General features: G+C 38.7%; 1 long non-coding RNA gene across 1 annotated transcript; it reads right to left on the reverse strand.

Annotated features, from left to right (window-relative positions):
- Positions 1-1,492: 1,492 nt before the first annotated feature.
- LOC149043382 (uncharacterized) lies at positions 1,493-3,731 on the reverse strand. Its single transcript, XR_016187593.1, has 2 exons — positions 2,845-3,731; positions 1,493-1,824 (listed from the first exon to the last, which is right to left on the reverse strand). It is a non-coding gene; the product is annotated as an uncharacterized LOC149043382 (long non-coding RNA).
- Between the last annotated feature and the right edge of the window lie 11,495 nt (positions 3,732-15,226).

A 15,226-nucleotide genomic window follows, 5' to 3' on the forward strand; every position in this document is an offset into this window, starting at 1 on the left:
TAATTAAGGGGGTTTGCCAATTTAGGACTTCCATAGCGAGCAGCTGATTGATGTTTACACTCAGAAAGTTCGGATCTCTTTAAAAGGCTGTCTCTCTTATTTCCACCCGGTCAATTTTGCGTCAAAAATAATTTTGCCTGAAACTCTGTCAACAGAAAGACTTTACCTAGGAAAGAACTAAATTAGATTTGGTTTGATTCGAAATCATTTTCTGACTGCATTAGGGGCCATAATTATTTCATAATCCGAAGGGACCGTCGCAACGTCTCGAAAATTGAAAAATAGGCATTTTGTAACATTGTAAAATATTTGATTCGCATAGTTAAGCCCCAGAATTTATATCAGATTGCTTAAAAACCTTTCTAGTTTGCCAAGAAAGTTAGAATTTGCCCTCTCAATATTTTTGAAAAGGCGAATTTTAGCATATTCTGACCACTAGAAATCTCCATCGGCCGATGGCCGTAAATAACCTTGATTTAGACGTTAAGTTTTTGGGATTTGAGACCTGCTTGACGACTCTATCCTACACAGCCGTTGAGTTTAGACCTTTATAGTCAAAAATGTACAAAACCCCTGTACGTTTTTGATTTTTCAAAAGTGATGACCGCTTGAATCAGCACATGTATGAGCATTCGCGATTTTTTCGCCAACACCAAAATCGAAGCACTGGAGCAGATTTCGTCATAAATACAGCTTATCTTCGTCGCATCTTGGGTTTATGTGAAATTTCAGATATTCCTCGCTCCCCAAACTGGTGAACTTTATGATAACTCCAGCAAATAACTCCAAACTTCAGCGGTCGGCATCTATCGATACTCTTCTTTGACTTGTTGTTGCGAACTAAACTCGAAAACTAAAGCCATGTTTCGCGCTTAATGTCCCGTTGGAACTTTGGGTTGTAGCTGCATTTTCTTCAAGAATCAGTCATAGCACTCCACTTGTAAGTCTATGTGTCGAAGTTTGGGGGCTAAAATTTGGAATTTAAAGCTGAACGATCGCACTATGGCGCATAACAGAGGTCCGTATTAACCATTGCGGGTGAACCCGCTGTCCCTCACACAAAAAGTCAAGGTGTTATGGTGACACCAAAAGAGTGTAAATTTATGCAGCTGTGTGAGCACCATTTTAGTGTTTCATCAACGCTGAAACGGTGTTCTTTTACACCAACGTGGTGCAAATTCGTTTTCATGTCATGTAACTGGAGTGTAACTATACACCACAATGGTGCTGACTTATCACTATTTTAGTGTACTTTAACTCTAAAAGAGTGTCCCTTGACACTGAATTGGTGTAAAATGTGTTGCAGCTGTGCCAACATTGAGACGAGGTGATTTTACACTGCGGTTATGAATTTTACACTCAATTGGTGTAAATCAGCACTTCCACTAGTGTTATAAAACAACACCCTTAACTCCAAAGCTACGAAGACATTTTAATGCGATGGGATTCTCTTGATCTCACCTTTATTATTTGCAATCTCAAACTCACCAACGAAACATAAAAAATAAAGCCTTAGCAGTTTAGTACGTTCAAAAATTGCAATAATTTTGTTGGCAGTCTTGCGCTATCATAAACTTTTAAAATGTATCTCTGCAAGAAGAGATGCACATTTACACATTCTTTTGGATACTACACATAACACACAAAATACAACAATAAAAAAGTAATTGGCGCCTCTGTGTGCCCCCCATTTATCTTTATCAAGAGCTCCTGCTCCCCACTGATAAAGATAATTTTTGGGGAGCAAAATTTCCCCTCAAATACGATGAAGGGAGGCATTCCTGTCCTTGCCTCCCCGGCCACTTTTTTTGCTTCAGGAGCATTCTACAAAATAAAATAAGGAAACAAAACTGTATCAGTCACTTATTCTATAGTTAAGCAGTGCCAAAAGGAAGGCTGAAGGCAGTCTTTTATAGTGAATGCTTTGCCTCCCGCTCTATAGAATTGTAAGACAAGCAGATAAGCTTTTCCAGACAAGAAATTCCAAAGAAAACTAGTAGATTTAAGTGCTTGAAAGAAGAAATAATGTTTGCCTCATGTTCTATTTCTGCTTATAAGACAGCAGCATGGAACTGCTTCTCAGCAACAGGTAATCCTTTGTAGGAGGCAAGTGTTACTTGGCCAAACTTTTCTTCTCCCAAGGTAGCATTTGAATCCTGCAACCAAAATTTAAAATTTCCCCGGGAATATCCAGTAGTGTTTTAATGGGAACAACACCCTTTGAACAGTCATCGCTTGATTTCTTCTAGAGACATCTGGGACTGATGTGATTTTTCTTTTTCTCGCTCTGTTTGGCGCCACATTTGGTAAAATTTATCCTTCTTTTTTTCAGTGTAAAGCAATTTCTCTTTTGCTGCCTTTCTTTTGTATTTTTCTTGTTTTAACTCTTGAACTGCATTTTTCTCCAGTTTCCTTTTTTCTGTCCGTTTTCTCTTATTTCTAGCTAATCTCTGGCGTCAAGGTAAGTAGACACTCACAGGCTATAGAAAAACTGTCAGTAAATTTGTAAAATGAAGGAGTGATTAATTGATAGAATTCCTAGAGCAGCGAAGTGCTACTCTAAGGGAATTTTTAAAACTCTATGCCTGAAAATGGTTCCTACGTCAGCACAATGAGCGTTATTACGAAATATTGCACAAATCTTGCCTTTAAAGGAACAAGTTAAATCGCAAATATACAAAATTGAAAAGACGAACCGCAAACGGTGCTCTTTGTCTTATCACCTAATATGCCCTAGATATATATCAGAACTTAATTGGAATATGGCGTCATGTATCTGTTACGGTCATGTTGACTCAGGCAGTTTGTACTCTAGTTAGTTTGTAGTCAACTATAAATCGTTACCTTTCTTCGCCAGAGCTATATCGTTTGAATCGTTTAGGTTTTTGCTACAAGTTGGTGTACCGTGCGCAAGTGGTTCATTCTCCGCAATCTCAGTGGTCTTTCCGGGCAACGGAAACGACGACTGCTCGCTCGCTTTGAGCTTTTCGATCTTGGCAAGTAGTTTAGCACGGACACCCGCTGGGGGCATGAGGCTTTTCAGACAGTGTCTTCGTTCATGCAGAATAGAGTTTCTCCATCAACTAACTCGTCTCTTGATGTTCAAGAAAAAGTAAAAACCAAACAGAAAAAGAAGTAAAACAAGCAAAGAAGATAAGAACTTGAAAATAAAGTATTCATAACCATCAAGGTGATTGTCATTTGGCGCCAAATTGTATTTTCGGTTAGTGGAGAAGATACGTAAGTGTCACGGTGCATTTCAAGCAAATTTTCCTAGAGAAATTGCACAGTCGTTTGAATTCGTATCTTCAAACAAGTGAAAAGTTATCTGGAGTACATCTACATCAAACGCCCTTACTGGTAACAGCTTGGAGTTGCCTTGGCCTGTAAAAACTTCATGAAACGTGACTACAATGGTCTGAAATAATTGAATAAGGAATTGTCTAGGGAAATTCTAGGTTGCGTGATGTGTCGTTCGTGCAGCAAATATTGTGTGTGGGTGTAAATTACAGAAGTGCTGATCGGTCTTTAATGAGAAACAGCTGTTAAAATCAAGTTGACAGGAAATAGCTTGGGATTTTAGTAAATCACGAATAAGTAATGTCAGTCTTGGATTTAAGTAGTTCAAGCGTGTATTTCGGTTGTAATAGCAGATAAATATAATCACTATCTTGTAACAGAAGACTGGAGAACGATTGAATGTAGAAAGTTCGGATACTGTAGATCGTAAATAAACGGAAGAAATCGGAAAGATACAGTCCTATTGACTGTCGAACAGAAATTCCATCTGAGAAAGTCCATCTGAGGTTAGATGAAGCCGGTTGCTATCACAACAGCTCCCTAGTAACCGTTGTGAGAGATGTCGCAAAAGGAGTTGGGGTTGAAGTTCATAATTATCACTACTCGGAGCCGCAGTCTGGTAAAGACATTTGCGATCGTATCCTCTGTTCAATGAAGTCCTCTATTCGTGCTTGCTGCAACGAAGGGCACGATGTTCTAACTGCCGTGGACATGAGAGACTCATTGACGCAACACCCAGTGAGGGGAACAACAGCTGCAGTGAGCATAGTCGACGAATCAAAGCACACTCTCCGTATAAATAAGATTGAGCATTTTAGTAGCTTCCACAACTTCGAATATGGAGATACCGGTCTGAGAGTTTGGAAATGTTATGGCATCGGTAAAGGGAAGTACATTCCATATGACGTAATTTATATCAAGCACGAAGGTCAAACGTCCCTTCAAACCATAGAATCTCAAGGAATTTATGATCCTCCTGAAAAGCGTGTGTTCAAGGGTCTTTCAAAGGGCATCAAGGAAACAGAGAGTACAACGCCATTGTTTGAATGCTCTGTTCTTGGATGTGTTGAAGTGTTCGAAACGTTTTCGCAGCTAGAGCTGCACCTGGACGTTGGAAAGCATACAGTCAGCAGGTTAAGCCAGTATGATGCAATCAAAAGGGACTGGGCCCTTAAATTCTCGTCGATAGATACCGCTCGTATCGAGTGTTCGAGCTGTTCGTTAGATTCTAGTACACCGCTCACTTCTTCCGGGGATACTTCGCCTCACTCGTCTCTATGAACAGGATGGGCCGTAAGCCAACCAAGGGGCAGCGTTAGATTTTCAGAAAAGGTAAAAGAATATCTAACGGCACGGTTTACACTTGGAGAAAGAACTGGGCGAAAGGAAGACCCCGCCCAAGTTACAGTGGACATGCGAAATGCGAAAAATGAATCAAATGCACGTTTGTTCACAAGAGAACAGTGGCTGACAAAGAGCCAAGTTCAGAGCTCTTTCTCCCAGCTAGCAGCAATGCGACGAAAAGATCAGGGTGTGATCGGGATACCGCTGGATGAGGAGGAAGATGTCCAATGTGTCCAGGAAAATTCTGAGAGACAAGATCTGGTAGACAAAGTTAACAAAGAGATTAAAGTCTCACATCCAATCTGCTACGACACGTATGACCTCTGTGAACGTCACCACAGTAACACACTTCAGAAATTCAATGTGGTTTTATTGAGAGCCATCTGTAGTCATTTTGAGATCCCTGTAAAATTGAGAGACAAAAAACAGGTCCTCATAGAAAAACTGTCGGACGTGATTAGTGATTGTCAATGTGTTTCTCAGTAGACTTATGTAAACAATGTCTTATACGATGGCTGAAAGTGTAGAATATGCTCTACAGATGCAAACTACCTTTAGTTCCGATATCAAGTTCCGACGGCGTTGTTATAGTGTAATATATTATAATATCTAGTAGTCAGGGAAATGTTTTGATGAAAACGACTGAAAATTTACCAAAAGCAACATAACATATGTTCATACGAAGCATGTGTCAAAGTTTTTATCACGTTGTTAGCCGATTTCTCCGGCCATTGACAGGTTGCTGATCTGTGGACACAATCGACGCGGAACCGAGAGAAGCAAGCTCAGGATATTTGAAATTGATTTATTAATTATATGATATTAAACCCCTGGTAAAAGTATTTATTCTTTTCATCCAAAATTATTCTCCCCAAATATTACATTGGGATATAAATTGGAATACAAACAAAACCATACGGCAGAACGTACGGCACAAGCTATCAGCGGTCTTCTCTTTTGTGCGGACCTTTGTGAGAACAGTCTAAAATCGAACTGGATCATCGTGATCTAAATTTAAGCGGTTATTTCTTCACTTCAGAAGCCTAAAACCTTCATTTCCCCTCAGCTTCCAGACATGGAGACTTTATATTCTGATTTAGGAAAAAATTCAGCTCTGAAGCGATGTTAAATGGGTGATTCACCGCGAAATTTTGCCAATTCGGACATTTGTTCTGATACCACGAATCACGATGGACGCCGCCTACTTTTCGAAGGCAATACCTAGCTATTCATTGAGGTTATCATGGATTTCACCGATTTGGTTATCAGAAAAATTCTAAAGTGAGCCATGAAGCCGGGCTGCAAAGCGGGTAAGCTGTATTTATGAGGAAATCTACTCCAGTGGTTCGATTTTGGTGTAGGCGAAAAACTCGCGAATGCTCGTACATGTGCTGATTCAAACGGTCATAACTTTTGAAAATCGAAAACGTACAGGGGTTTTTGATAACTAACTTTGCACTAACTATGAGGCCAGCGCGCCTCCATATGTGATTAAATATACCCAAGTTTAAAGCTGAGTGTTGTTTGAATATCGAACATACTGCATTACTCAAATATTTTAACCTCAGTGTTCAAACGGCTGAAAGCAGGTAGTAAAAAATGTAGTTTTTTCTGTTTGCAGCCAGTTTTCGATATTTGACCTGCGTAACGTCATTAATGGCTTGTGTGCGATTTTTGATTTCGAAATTACCCATTGATGGGATCATTCGACCCATCGGTGGAAATAACATTTCCCCTCCACTTCTTTTTATCACTGTTATGGCAAAATTATTTGTTATTTAAACTAGCATATCACTCGAAGATAGTTTGTTTAGATCATTAGCTGTCACGTACAACCCCTTCATGTTCATTGTTATGATAATATTTTGGAAATGACATGATCTGATTTTTTGTCAACTTCTACTGACCAATAGGATTGCCCGCAAGGTTGGTTTCGTCATGAGAATTCATGCTACCTTATTCATAACACTCTCACTCCAAGATGGAACGATGCACTCACGTTTTGTCAAAATCACCGGGCACATCCGCCGATAATCAAATCTGCCGATGAGAACGACTTCATATTTCGCCTTCTAATGAGCCAACCAAACGGGAGAGATCTTAGTGCATGGATTGGACTGAGCAGAAAAATGGACGATAAGTTTTACTGGATGGACGGTACTCCATTGGCGGGTCGGTTCTCAGCATGGGCGCAGGGAGAACCAAACTACCTTCACGAAAAATGTGTTTTTATAGTCAGAAAAAAGTGGTACGACTGTCCCTGTACTTTTGGTGGTTCACCTCCGTTTCCAGCCCCAGTTGTTCTGTGCCAAAAAAGTATTTTCTGACTGTTGGATTCCTTAATAGTTCACCTCAGTTTATCCAATGTTCACGTTATGTTCCGGAAGTTAAAGTTTGTACGCCGCTATGAGTTATGCTGTAATCGTTTCATAATGGCCTTTCGTATAATAAGAGACTTCTAAGTTTATCAGTTCCATCGTTCATCAATCTTGTTCATCGTTTGTCGGCATTAGAAAGAGACATCACAGTCAAACATATTCTTTGTTCAATAAAAACCTGCTTACATCTAGTTCGTTTTAAAAGTTCACTTGCATGAGTGGCATATCACAAAATTGAGAACCCGTCTGTTTTAGGTGAAAAATATTGAAAGATATAGCAAAGTTTATATTTAGATTAATTATGCTAAACAAATAAAAAAATTTTCATTACTGGAGGAGCATAAATATTATTTTTTGTTACCATTGATGAAGCAGCTCAGGGAAATGCCTGCATTGACATAAGAGTCTCAAAAATCTTGGCTCTGACCGCTGGTGAATGTCATTGCAGAAAAGTCTACATTATTTGAATACTGTGCAGATTGGTGCAAGTTTTAAGGGATTACGTGGTTTTCATGCAATCATTGAGCCTGCACCCGTACATTAGGTCAAAAGGTTTGCATTGTCCTTCGCTTTCGAGTTTCTCGTTTACTGGGTACATTTTTTAACAATCAAATATCTGGGTTTTTTTTATGAAGATCTAGCGATACTTAAAACAAAATAAACTCATATGTGGTTTGTCAAAGGAACACTTTATTAGTCATGTGCCGAGAAAGAAAAAAAACACTCATTTATCTAACGAAAGCGCAGCTTCGCTATCTCTCTCCACAGTCTACTGATCGTGAACTCTCACTAATGCATATGATATGCCTTATTCCAGACTCAAAATCTCCTCATATCTCTTACTTTAAAGCGTGTCTCGTCGTCTCTTTGTATTCATATTTCTTCAACCGTTTTGTCGGTAGCAACCTTCAATTGAGTGAGATTTGAAAAATTATTTTCGTGGGTTAAAATGAAACCTTCTACGGAAAAATGCCATTGTTTAATCACACTAAATGGCACTTTTTTTCTCCAGACAGTGCGTGGATGTCTACGATCTGCATTACTTACCATGCCGCTGTGGAAGAAAAACTAATGAAAAACTTAAGTCTAGGGCACCTGCTTATTCATAAGACTCGCCAGCCAGCCGCATAGGCACTTATCGTTCGTGTCTTAACTATCTTTATCTCTTTCTGCTCATTTCCTTGTTTTAAAACCAAAAAAATCGTAAGTTGGCCTTAACGTCACAAAGAACAAGTTTACTACACAAAGACCAAACATTTTGTGTTTTTACTGTTCTTTGCCCGTGGGCAGCGTAGTAATTTGATGGCAGTTTTATTGATATCTACACCCTCGTGTTTGTCATATTTGGTTGTGTTTCATTGGAAGTCAATTATCATTTTTTCAAATGTTAATATTTCAACAAATAAACTGAAAATTTAGGCTCAGACACCTCTAATAAAACATTCAATCTGTCACGTATCGTGAAGAAGAAAGAATAACTTTCTCTCCCCTGTAACCTAAAGTCTCCATCAACACAGATAACGTTCTTTGGTTGCAGATGGCTCGGTGGAAAACCATACTTTTATTATTGTTAATTCAAACTCCATCAGTTTCCGCTACCAATGATAATTTCGACTCAACGTCATCTCGTTCCTCACAATTCAGGCAATGGGAGAGCAAGCAGCTTCTGGGATACGCTTTCAAAAGGTTTGACTCTACAAGTTTAATATCGTGCGCTCAACAGTGTCTGAGAAACCAACGTTGCTCTTCAACAAACTTCAAGTGGTCCTCCTCTAAGAAGGACGACGAAGGAACTTGTGAGCTGAACGACCACGAGTTTTCCTTTGTTGAGGAAAATGTTAACTTCGTCCATCAGGAAGATGTAACTTTTTCCATGAAGGTAATTCAAATTTTAGTTTGCGTAAAGGTTAAGGCGAACGTTGATCAGTATTGTCTAATATTTTAATTAAAAAAATTCCCCTTGTTATATTCTTCAGATCATTGAGAACTTGGACAACTAAAATGTTGCAGGTGTAAACTTCTCCAATTTTCCTGTGTGACACCTTGCAATTGGCATTTGTGTATATAATTCGACTTATATACCATATTCTATATTGTACATTACTTTTCACGACAGGCCAAACCATCATTTTTAGCAGATAATTAAGGGGATTTGCCAATTTAGGACTTCCATAGCAAGCAGCTGATTGATGTTTACACTCAGAAAGTTCGGATCTCTTTAAGAGGCTGTCTCTCTTATTTCCACCCGGTCAATTTTGCGTCAAAAATAATTTTCCCTGAAACTCTGTCCACCGAAAGACTTTACCTAGACTTTACCTAGGAATTAGATTTGGTTTGATTCGAAATCATTTTCTGATTGCATTAGGGGCCATAATTATTTCACAATCCGTAGGGACCGTCGCAACGTCTCGAAAATTGAAAAGTAGGCATTTTGTAACATTTTAAAATATTTGATTCGCATAGTTAAGCCCCAGAATTTATATCAGATTGCTTAAAAACCTTTCTAGTTTGCCAAGAAAGTTAGAATTCGCCCTCTCAATATTTTTGAAAAGGCGAATTCTAGCATATTCTGACCACTAGAAATCTCCATCGGCCGATGGCCGTAAATAACCTTGATTTAGACGTTTTGGGATGTGGGACCTGGTTGACGACTCCAATCTACACAGCCGTTGAGTTTAGACCTTTATAGTCAAAAATATACAAAACCCCTGTACGTTTTTATTTTTTCAAAAACCGTTTGAATCAGCACATGTACGAGCATTCGCGAGTTTTTCGCCTACACCAAAATCGAACCACTGGAGCAGATTTCGTCATAAATACAGCTTACCTTCGTCGCATCTTGGGTTTATGTGAAATTTCAGATATTCCTCGCTCCCCAAACTGGTGAACTTTATGATAACTCCAGCAAATAACTCCAAACTTCAGCGGTCGGCATCTATCGATACTCTTCTTTGACTCGTTGTTGCGAACTAAACTCGAAAACTAAAGCCAATGTTTTGCGCTTAATGTCCCGTTGAAACTTTGGATTGCAGCTGCATTTTCTTCAAGAATCAGTCATAGCACTCCACTTGTAAGTCTATGTGTCGAAGTTTGGGGGCTAAAATTGGAATTTAAAGCTAAACGATAGCACTATCGTGCATAACAGAGGTCCGTATTAAACATTGCGTGTGAACCCGCTGTCCCTCATATAAAAAGTCAACTGTAACTGGTTTTTGGCAGTTTCGGAGAAAGGTTTTTGTATAGCCATTAAATTGTAACACTTAACACCCTTGGCCCCAGTTGTTCAAGGGGCAGATAACGCTATCTACCGGATATATCGCTATTCAGCGGATAAGTGCCAACAAAACGTACTGCGCTATCCAACAGATAAGTGCCAACAAAACGTACTGCGCTATCCAACAGATAGAGATTTATTGAACGGATAGCTTTATCCACCATTTGAACAACCAGAGGCTAAAAGATATTTTTAAGTCGTTTAGCTAGTTCCCAGTCGCTCACGACACCGCAGCCGTTGACGCGTAACTTCCAATTTATACAAAATTAACCAATCACATCATTGGAAACGAACAACTATCCTACGTAAATTCAAATGTGCCAGTCTTTGTTTAGATACCAAAAAAAGCACAGACGATCAGGAATTTTTGTAAACTCGTAGCTCGTCTCTTTGTAATGGCACTTATAATAAATCTTTTTTCTTTTTGTCACAAATATCTACGTGTGATTTCGGTGTTTTTGTTTTAATTGTGATTGATTTCCATCTTTTACCAGTCTGGAAGGATTGCCCACTTGATTGGATTGTTTTTGGACGCTCGTGTTATCTCCTTTTCTACAACACTACCCCGAATTGGAGTGATGCACAGAGTATCTGTCAAACTCATGGGGTACACCTACCCATTCTTCATATCTACAGGAGATTTGTTCAGTTGTCTGTGATTAAATACACCCAAGTTTAAAGCTGAGTGTTGTGTTAATATGGACCATACTGCATTACTCAAATTCAACTTGCTATAAACTCACATTACTATGGTGAGAAACATGTTAACAATCTATTGTACCAGGTTGTAACAAATATTTTAACCTGAGTGTTCAAACGGCTGAAAGCAGGTAGTAAAAAGTGTAGTTTTTTCTGTTTGCCGCCAGTTTTCGATATTTGACCTGCGTAACGTAATTAATGGCCTGTGTGCGACTTTTGATTTCGAAATTACCCATTGATGGGATCATTCGATCCATCGGTGGAAATAACATTTCCCCTCCACTTCTTTTAATTATTGTTACGGCAAAATTATTTTTTATTTAAACTAGCATATCATTCGAAGATAGTTTGTTTAGATCATTAGCTGTCGCGTACGACCCCTTCATGTTCATTGTTATGATAATATTTTGGAAATGACATGATCTGATTTTTTGTCAACTTCTACTGACCAATAGGATTGCCCGCAAGGTTGGTTTCGTCATGAGAATTCATGCTACCTTATTCATAACACTCCTACTCCAAGATGGAACGATGCACTCACGTTTTGTCAAAATCACCGGGGACATCCGCCGATAATCAAATCTGCCGATGAGAACGACTTCATATTTCGCCTTGTAATGAGCCAACCAAACGGCAGAGATCGTAGTGCATGGATTGGACTAAGCAGAAAAATGGACGCTAAGTTTTATTGGATGGACGGTACTCCATCAGCGGGCCGGTTCTCAGCATGGGCACAGGGAGAACCAAACTACCTTCACGAAAAATGTGTTTTTATACTCGTGAACAAAGATCGGCAAAAAAATTGGTTAGACTCTCCCTGTACTTACAACGGTACACCTCGGATTTCAGCCCCAGTGGTTCTATGCCAAAAAAGTATTTTATGATTGTTGGATTCCTCAGTAGTTCACCTCAGTTTATCTAATGTTCACGTGATGTTCCCGAGATTATAGTTTGTACGCTGCTATGAGTTATGCTGTCATCGTTTCATAATGGTCTCTCTATGATTAAAGATTTCTAAGTTTTTATTCCATTTTTAATCAACCCTGTTCGTCGTTTGTCCACATTCGAAAGAGACATCATAGTTTAACATATTCTGTGTTCAGTGGAAACCTGCTTACATTTAGCTCGATTTAAAAGTTCACTTGCATGAACGGCATATCACATAATTGACAACTCATCTACTTTAGGTGAAAAATATTGAAAGATATAGCAAAATTTATATTTAGATTAATCATGCTAAACAAATAAAAAAATTCTCATTACTAGAAGAGTATAATTATTATTTTTGGTAACTGTTGATGAAGCAGCTCAAGAAAATGGCCTACATTGACATAAGAGTCTCAAAAATCTTGGCTATGACCGCTGGAAAATGTCATTGTAGAAAAGTTTACATTATTTGAATACTGTGCAGATCAGTCAGGTTTTTAGAGATTGCGTGGTTTTCATGTCATCATTGAGCCTGCACCCGTACATCAGGTTAAAAGTTTTTAATTGCATTGTCCTTTGCTTTCGGGTTTCTCGTTTATTGGGTGCATTTTGTTAACAGTCAAATATCTGGGTTTTTTTTATGAAGATCTAGCGATACTTAAAACAAAATAAACTCAGATATAAAATGCCTCATTTCAAACTCAAAATCTCCTCTTATTTCTTACTTTAAAGCGTGTCTCGTCGTATCTTTGTATTCATTTTTCTTCAACTGTTTTTCAGTAGCAAATTTCAATTGAGTGAGATTTAAAAAAGTATTTTCGTGGGTTAAAATGAAACCTTTTAAGGACAAATGCCATTGTTTAATCACACTAAGTGGCACTTCTGTAAGTTTTTGTTTCTCCAGACAATACATTGATGCCCACCCTCTGGATCACTTATCATGCCACTGTGGAAGAAGAACTAATGGAAAACTTAAGTCTATATGGCACCTGCATATTCATAAGACTCGCCAGCCAGCTGCATAAGCGCTCACCGTTCGTGTCTTAACTATCTATCTCTTTCTGCTCGTTTCCTTGTTTTAAAACAAAAAAATAACGTAAGTTGAACTTAACGTCACAGAGAACACGTTCACTACGCAAAGACCAAACGTTTGTGTTTTGAGCGTTCTTTGTCCGTGAGCAATATAGTAATTTGATGGCAGCTTTTCAACATCTGCACCCTCGTGTTTGTCATATTTGGTTGTGTTTTACTGAAAGTCAATTTTAAGTTTTTTCAAATGCTAATATTTCAGCAAATAAACTGAAAATTTAGGCTCAGACACCTCTAATAAAGCATTCAATCTGTCACATATCGCGAAGAAGAAAGAATCACTTTCTCTCCCCTGTAACCTAAAATCTCCATCAACACAGATAACGTTCTTTGGTTGCAGATGGCTCGGTGGAAAACCATACTTTTATTATTGTTAATTCAAACTCCATCAATTTCCGCTACCAACGATAATTTCGACTCAACGTCATCTCGTTCCTCACAATTCAGACAATGGGAGAACAAGCAGCTTCTGGGATACGTTTTCAAAAGGTTTGACTCTACAAGTTTAATATCGTGCGCTCAACAGTGTCTGAGAAACAAACGTTGTTCTTCAACAAACTTCAAGTGGTCCTCCTCTAAGAAGGACGGCGAAGGAACTTGTGAGCTGAACGACCACGATTTTTCCTTTGTTAAGGAAAATGTTAACTTTATCCATCAGGAAGATGTAACGTTTTCCATGAAGGTAATTCAAATTTTAGTTTGGGTAAAGATTAAGGCGAACGTTGATCAGTATTGTCTAATATTTTAATTTAAAAAAATTCCCCTTGTTATATTCTTCAGATCATCGAGAACTTGGACGACTAAAATGTTGCAGGTGTAAACTTCTCCAATTTTCCTGCGAGACACCTTGCAATTGGCATTTGTGTATATAACCCGACGTATATGCTATATTCTATATTGTACATTTCTTTTTACGACAGGCCAAACCATCATTTTTATCAGATAATTAAGGGGGTTTGCCAATTTAGGACTTCCATAGCGAGCAGCTGATTGATGTTTACACTCAGAAAGTTCGGATCTCTTTAAAAGGCTGTCTCTCTTATTTCCACCCGGTCAATTTTGCGTCAAAAATAATTTTGCCTGAAACTCTGTCAACAGAAAGACTTTACCTAGGAAAGAACTAAATTAGATTTGGTTTGATTCGAAATCATTTTCTGACTGCATTAGGGGCCATAATTATTTCATAATCCGAAGGGACCGTCGCAACGTCTCGAAAATTGAAAAATAGGCATTTTGTAACATTGTAAAATATTTGATTCGCATAGTTAAGCCCCAGAATTTATATCAGTTGCTTAAAAACTTTTCTAGTTTGCCAAGAAAGTTAGAATTTGCCCTCTCAATATTTTTGAATTCGAATTCTAGCATATTCTGACCACTAGAAATCTCCATCGGCCGATGGCCGTAAATAACCTTGATTTAGACGTTAAGTTTTTGGGATTTGGGGCCTGCTTGACGACTCTATCCTACACAGCCGTTGAGTTTAGACCTTTATAGTCAAAAATGTACAAAACCCCTGTACGTTTTTGATTTTTCAAAAGTGATGACCGTTTGAATCAGCACATGTACGAGCATTCGCGATTTTTTCGCCTACACCAAAATCGAACCACTGGAGCAGATTTCGTCATAAATATAGCTTATCTTCGTCGCATCTTGGGTTTATGTGAAATTTCAGATATTCCTCGCTCCCCAAACTGGTGAACTTTATGATAACTCCAGAAAATAACTCCAAACTTCAGCGGTCGGCATCTATCGATACTCTTCTTTGACTCGTTGTTGCGAACCATAGTTAGTAGAGGAGACTCTCCTCTAGTCTCCTCTACTAACTATGTGCGAACTAAACTCGAAAACTAAAGCCATGTTTCGCGCTTAATGTCCCGTTGGAACTTTGGGTTGTAGCTGCATTTTCTTCAAGAATCAGTCATAGCACTCCACTTGTAAGTCTATGTGTCGAAGTTTGGGGGCTAAAATTTGGAATTTAAAGCTGAACGATCGCACTATCGCGCATAACAGAGGTCCGTATTAACCATTGCGGGTGAACCCGTTGTCCCTCACACAGAAAGTCAAGGTGTTATGGTGACACCAAAAGAGTGTAAATTTATGCAGCTGTGTGAGCACCATTTTAGTGTTTCATCAACGCTGAAACGGTGTTCTTTTACACCAACGTGGTGCAAATTCGTTTTCATGTCATGTAACTGGGGTGTAACTATACACCACA

Source organism: Pocillopora damicornis, chromosome 6 (assembly GCF_964200805.1).
Source record: "Pocillopora damicornis chromosome 6, jaPocDami1.2, whole genome shotgun sequence".
NCBI classification, from domain to species: Eukaryota; Metazoa; Cnidaria; class Anthozoa; order Scleractinia; family Pocilloporidae; genus Pocillopora; species Pocillopora damicornis.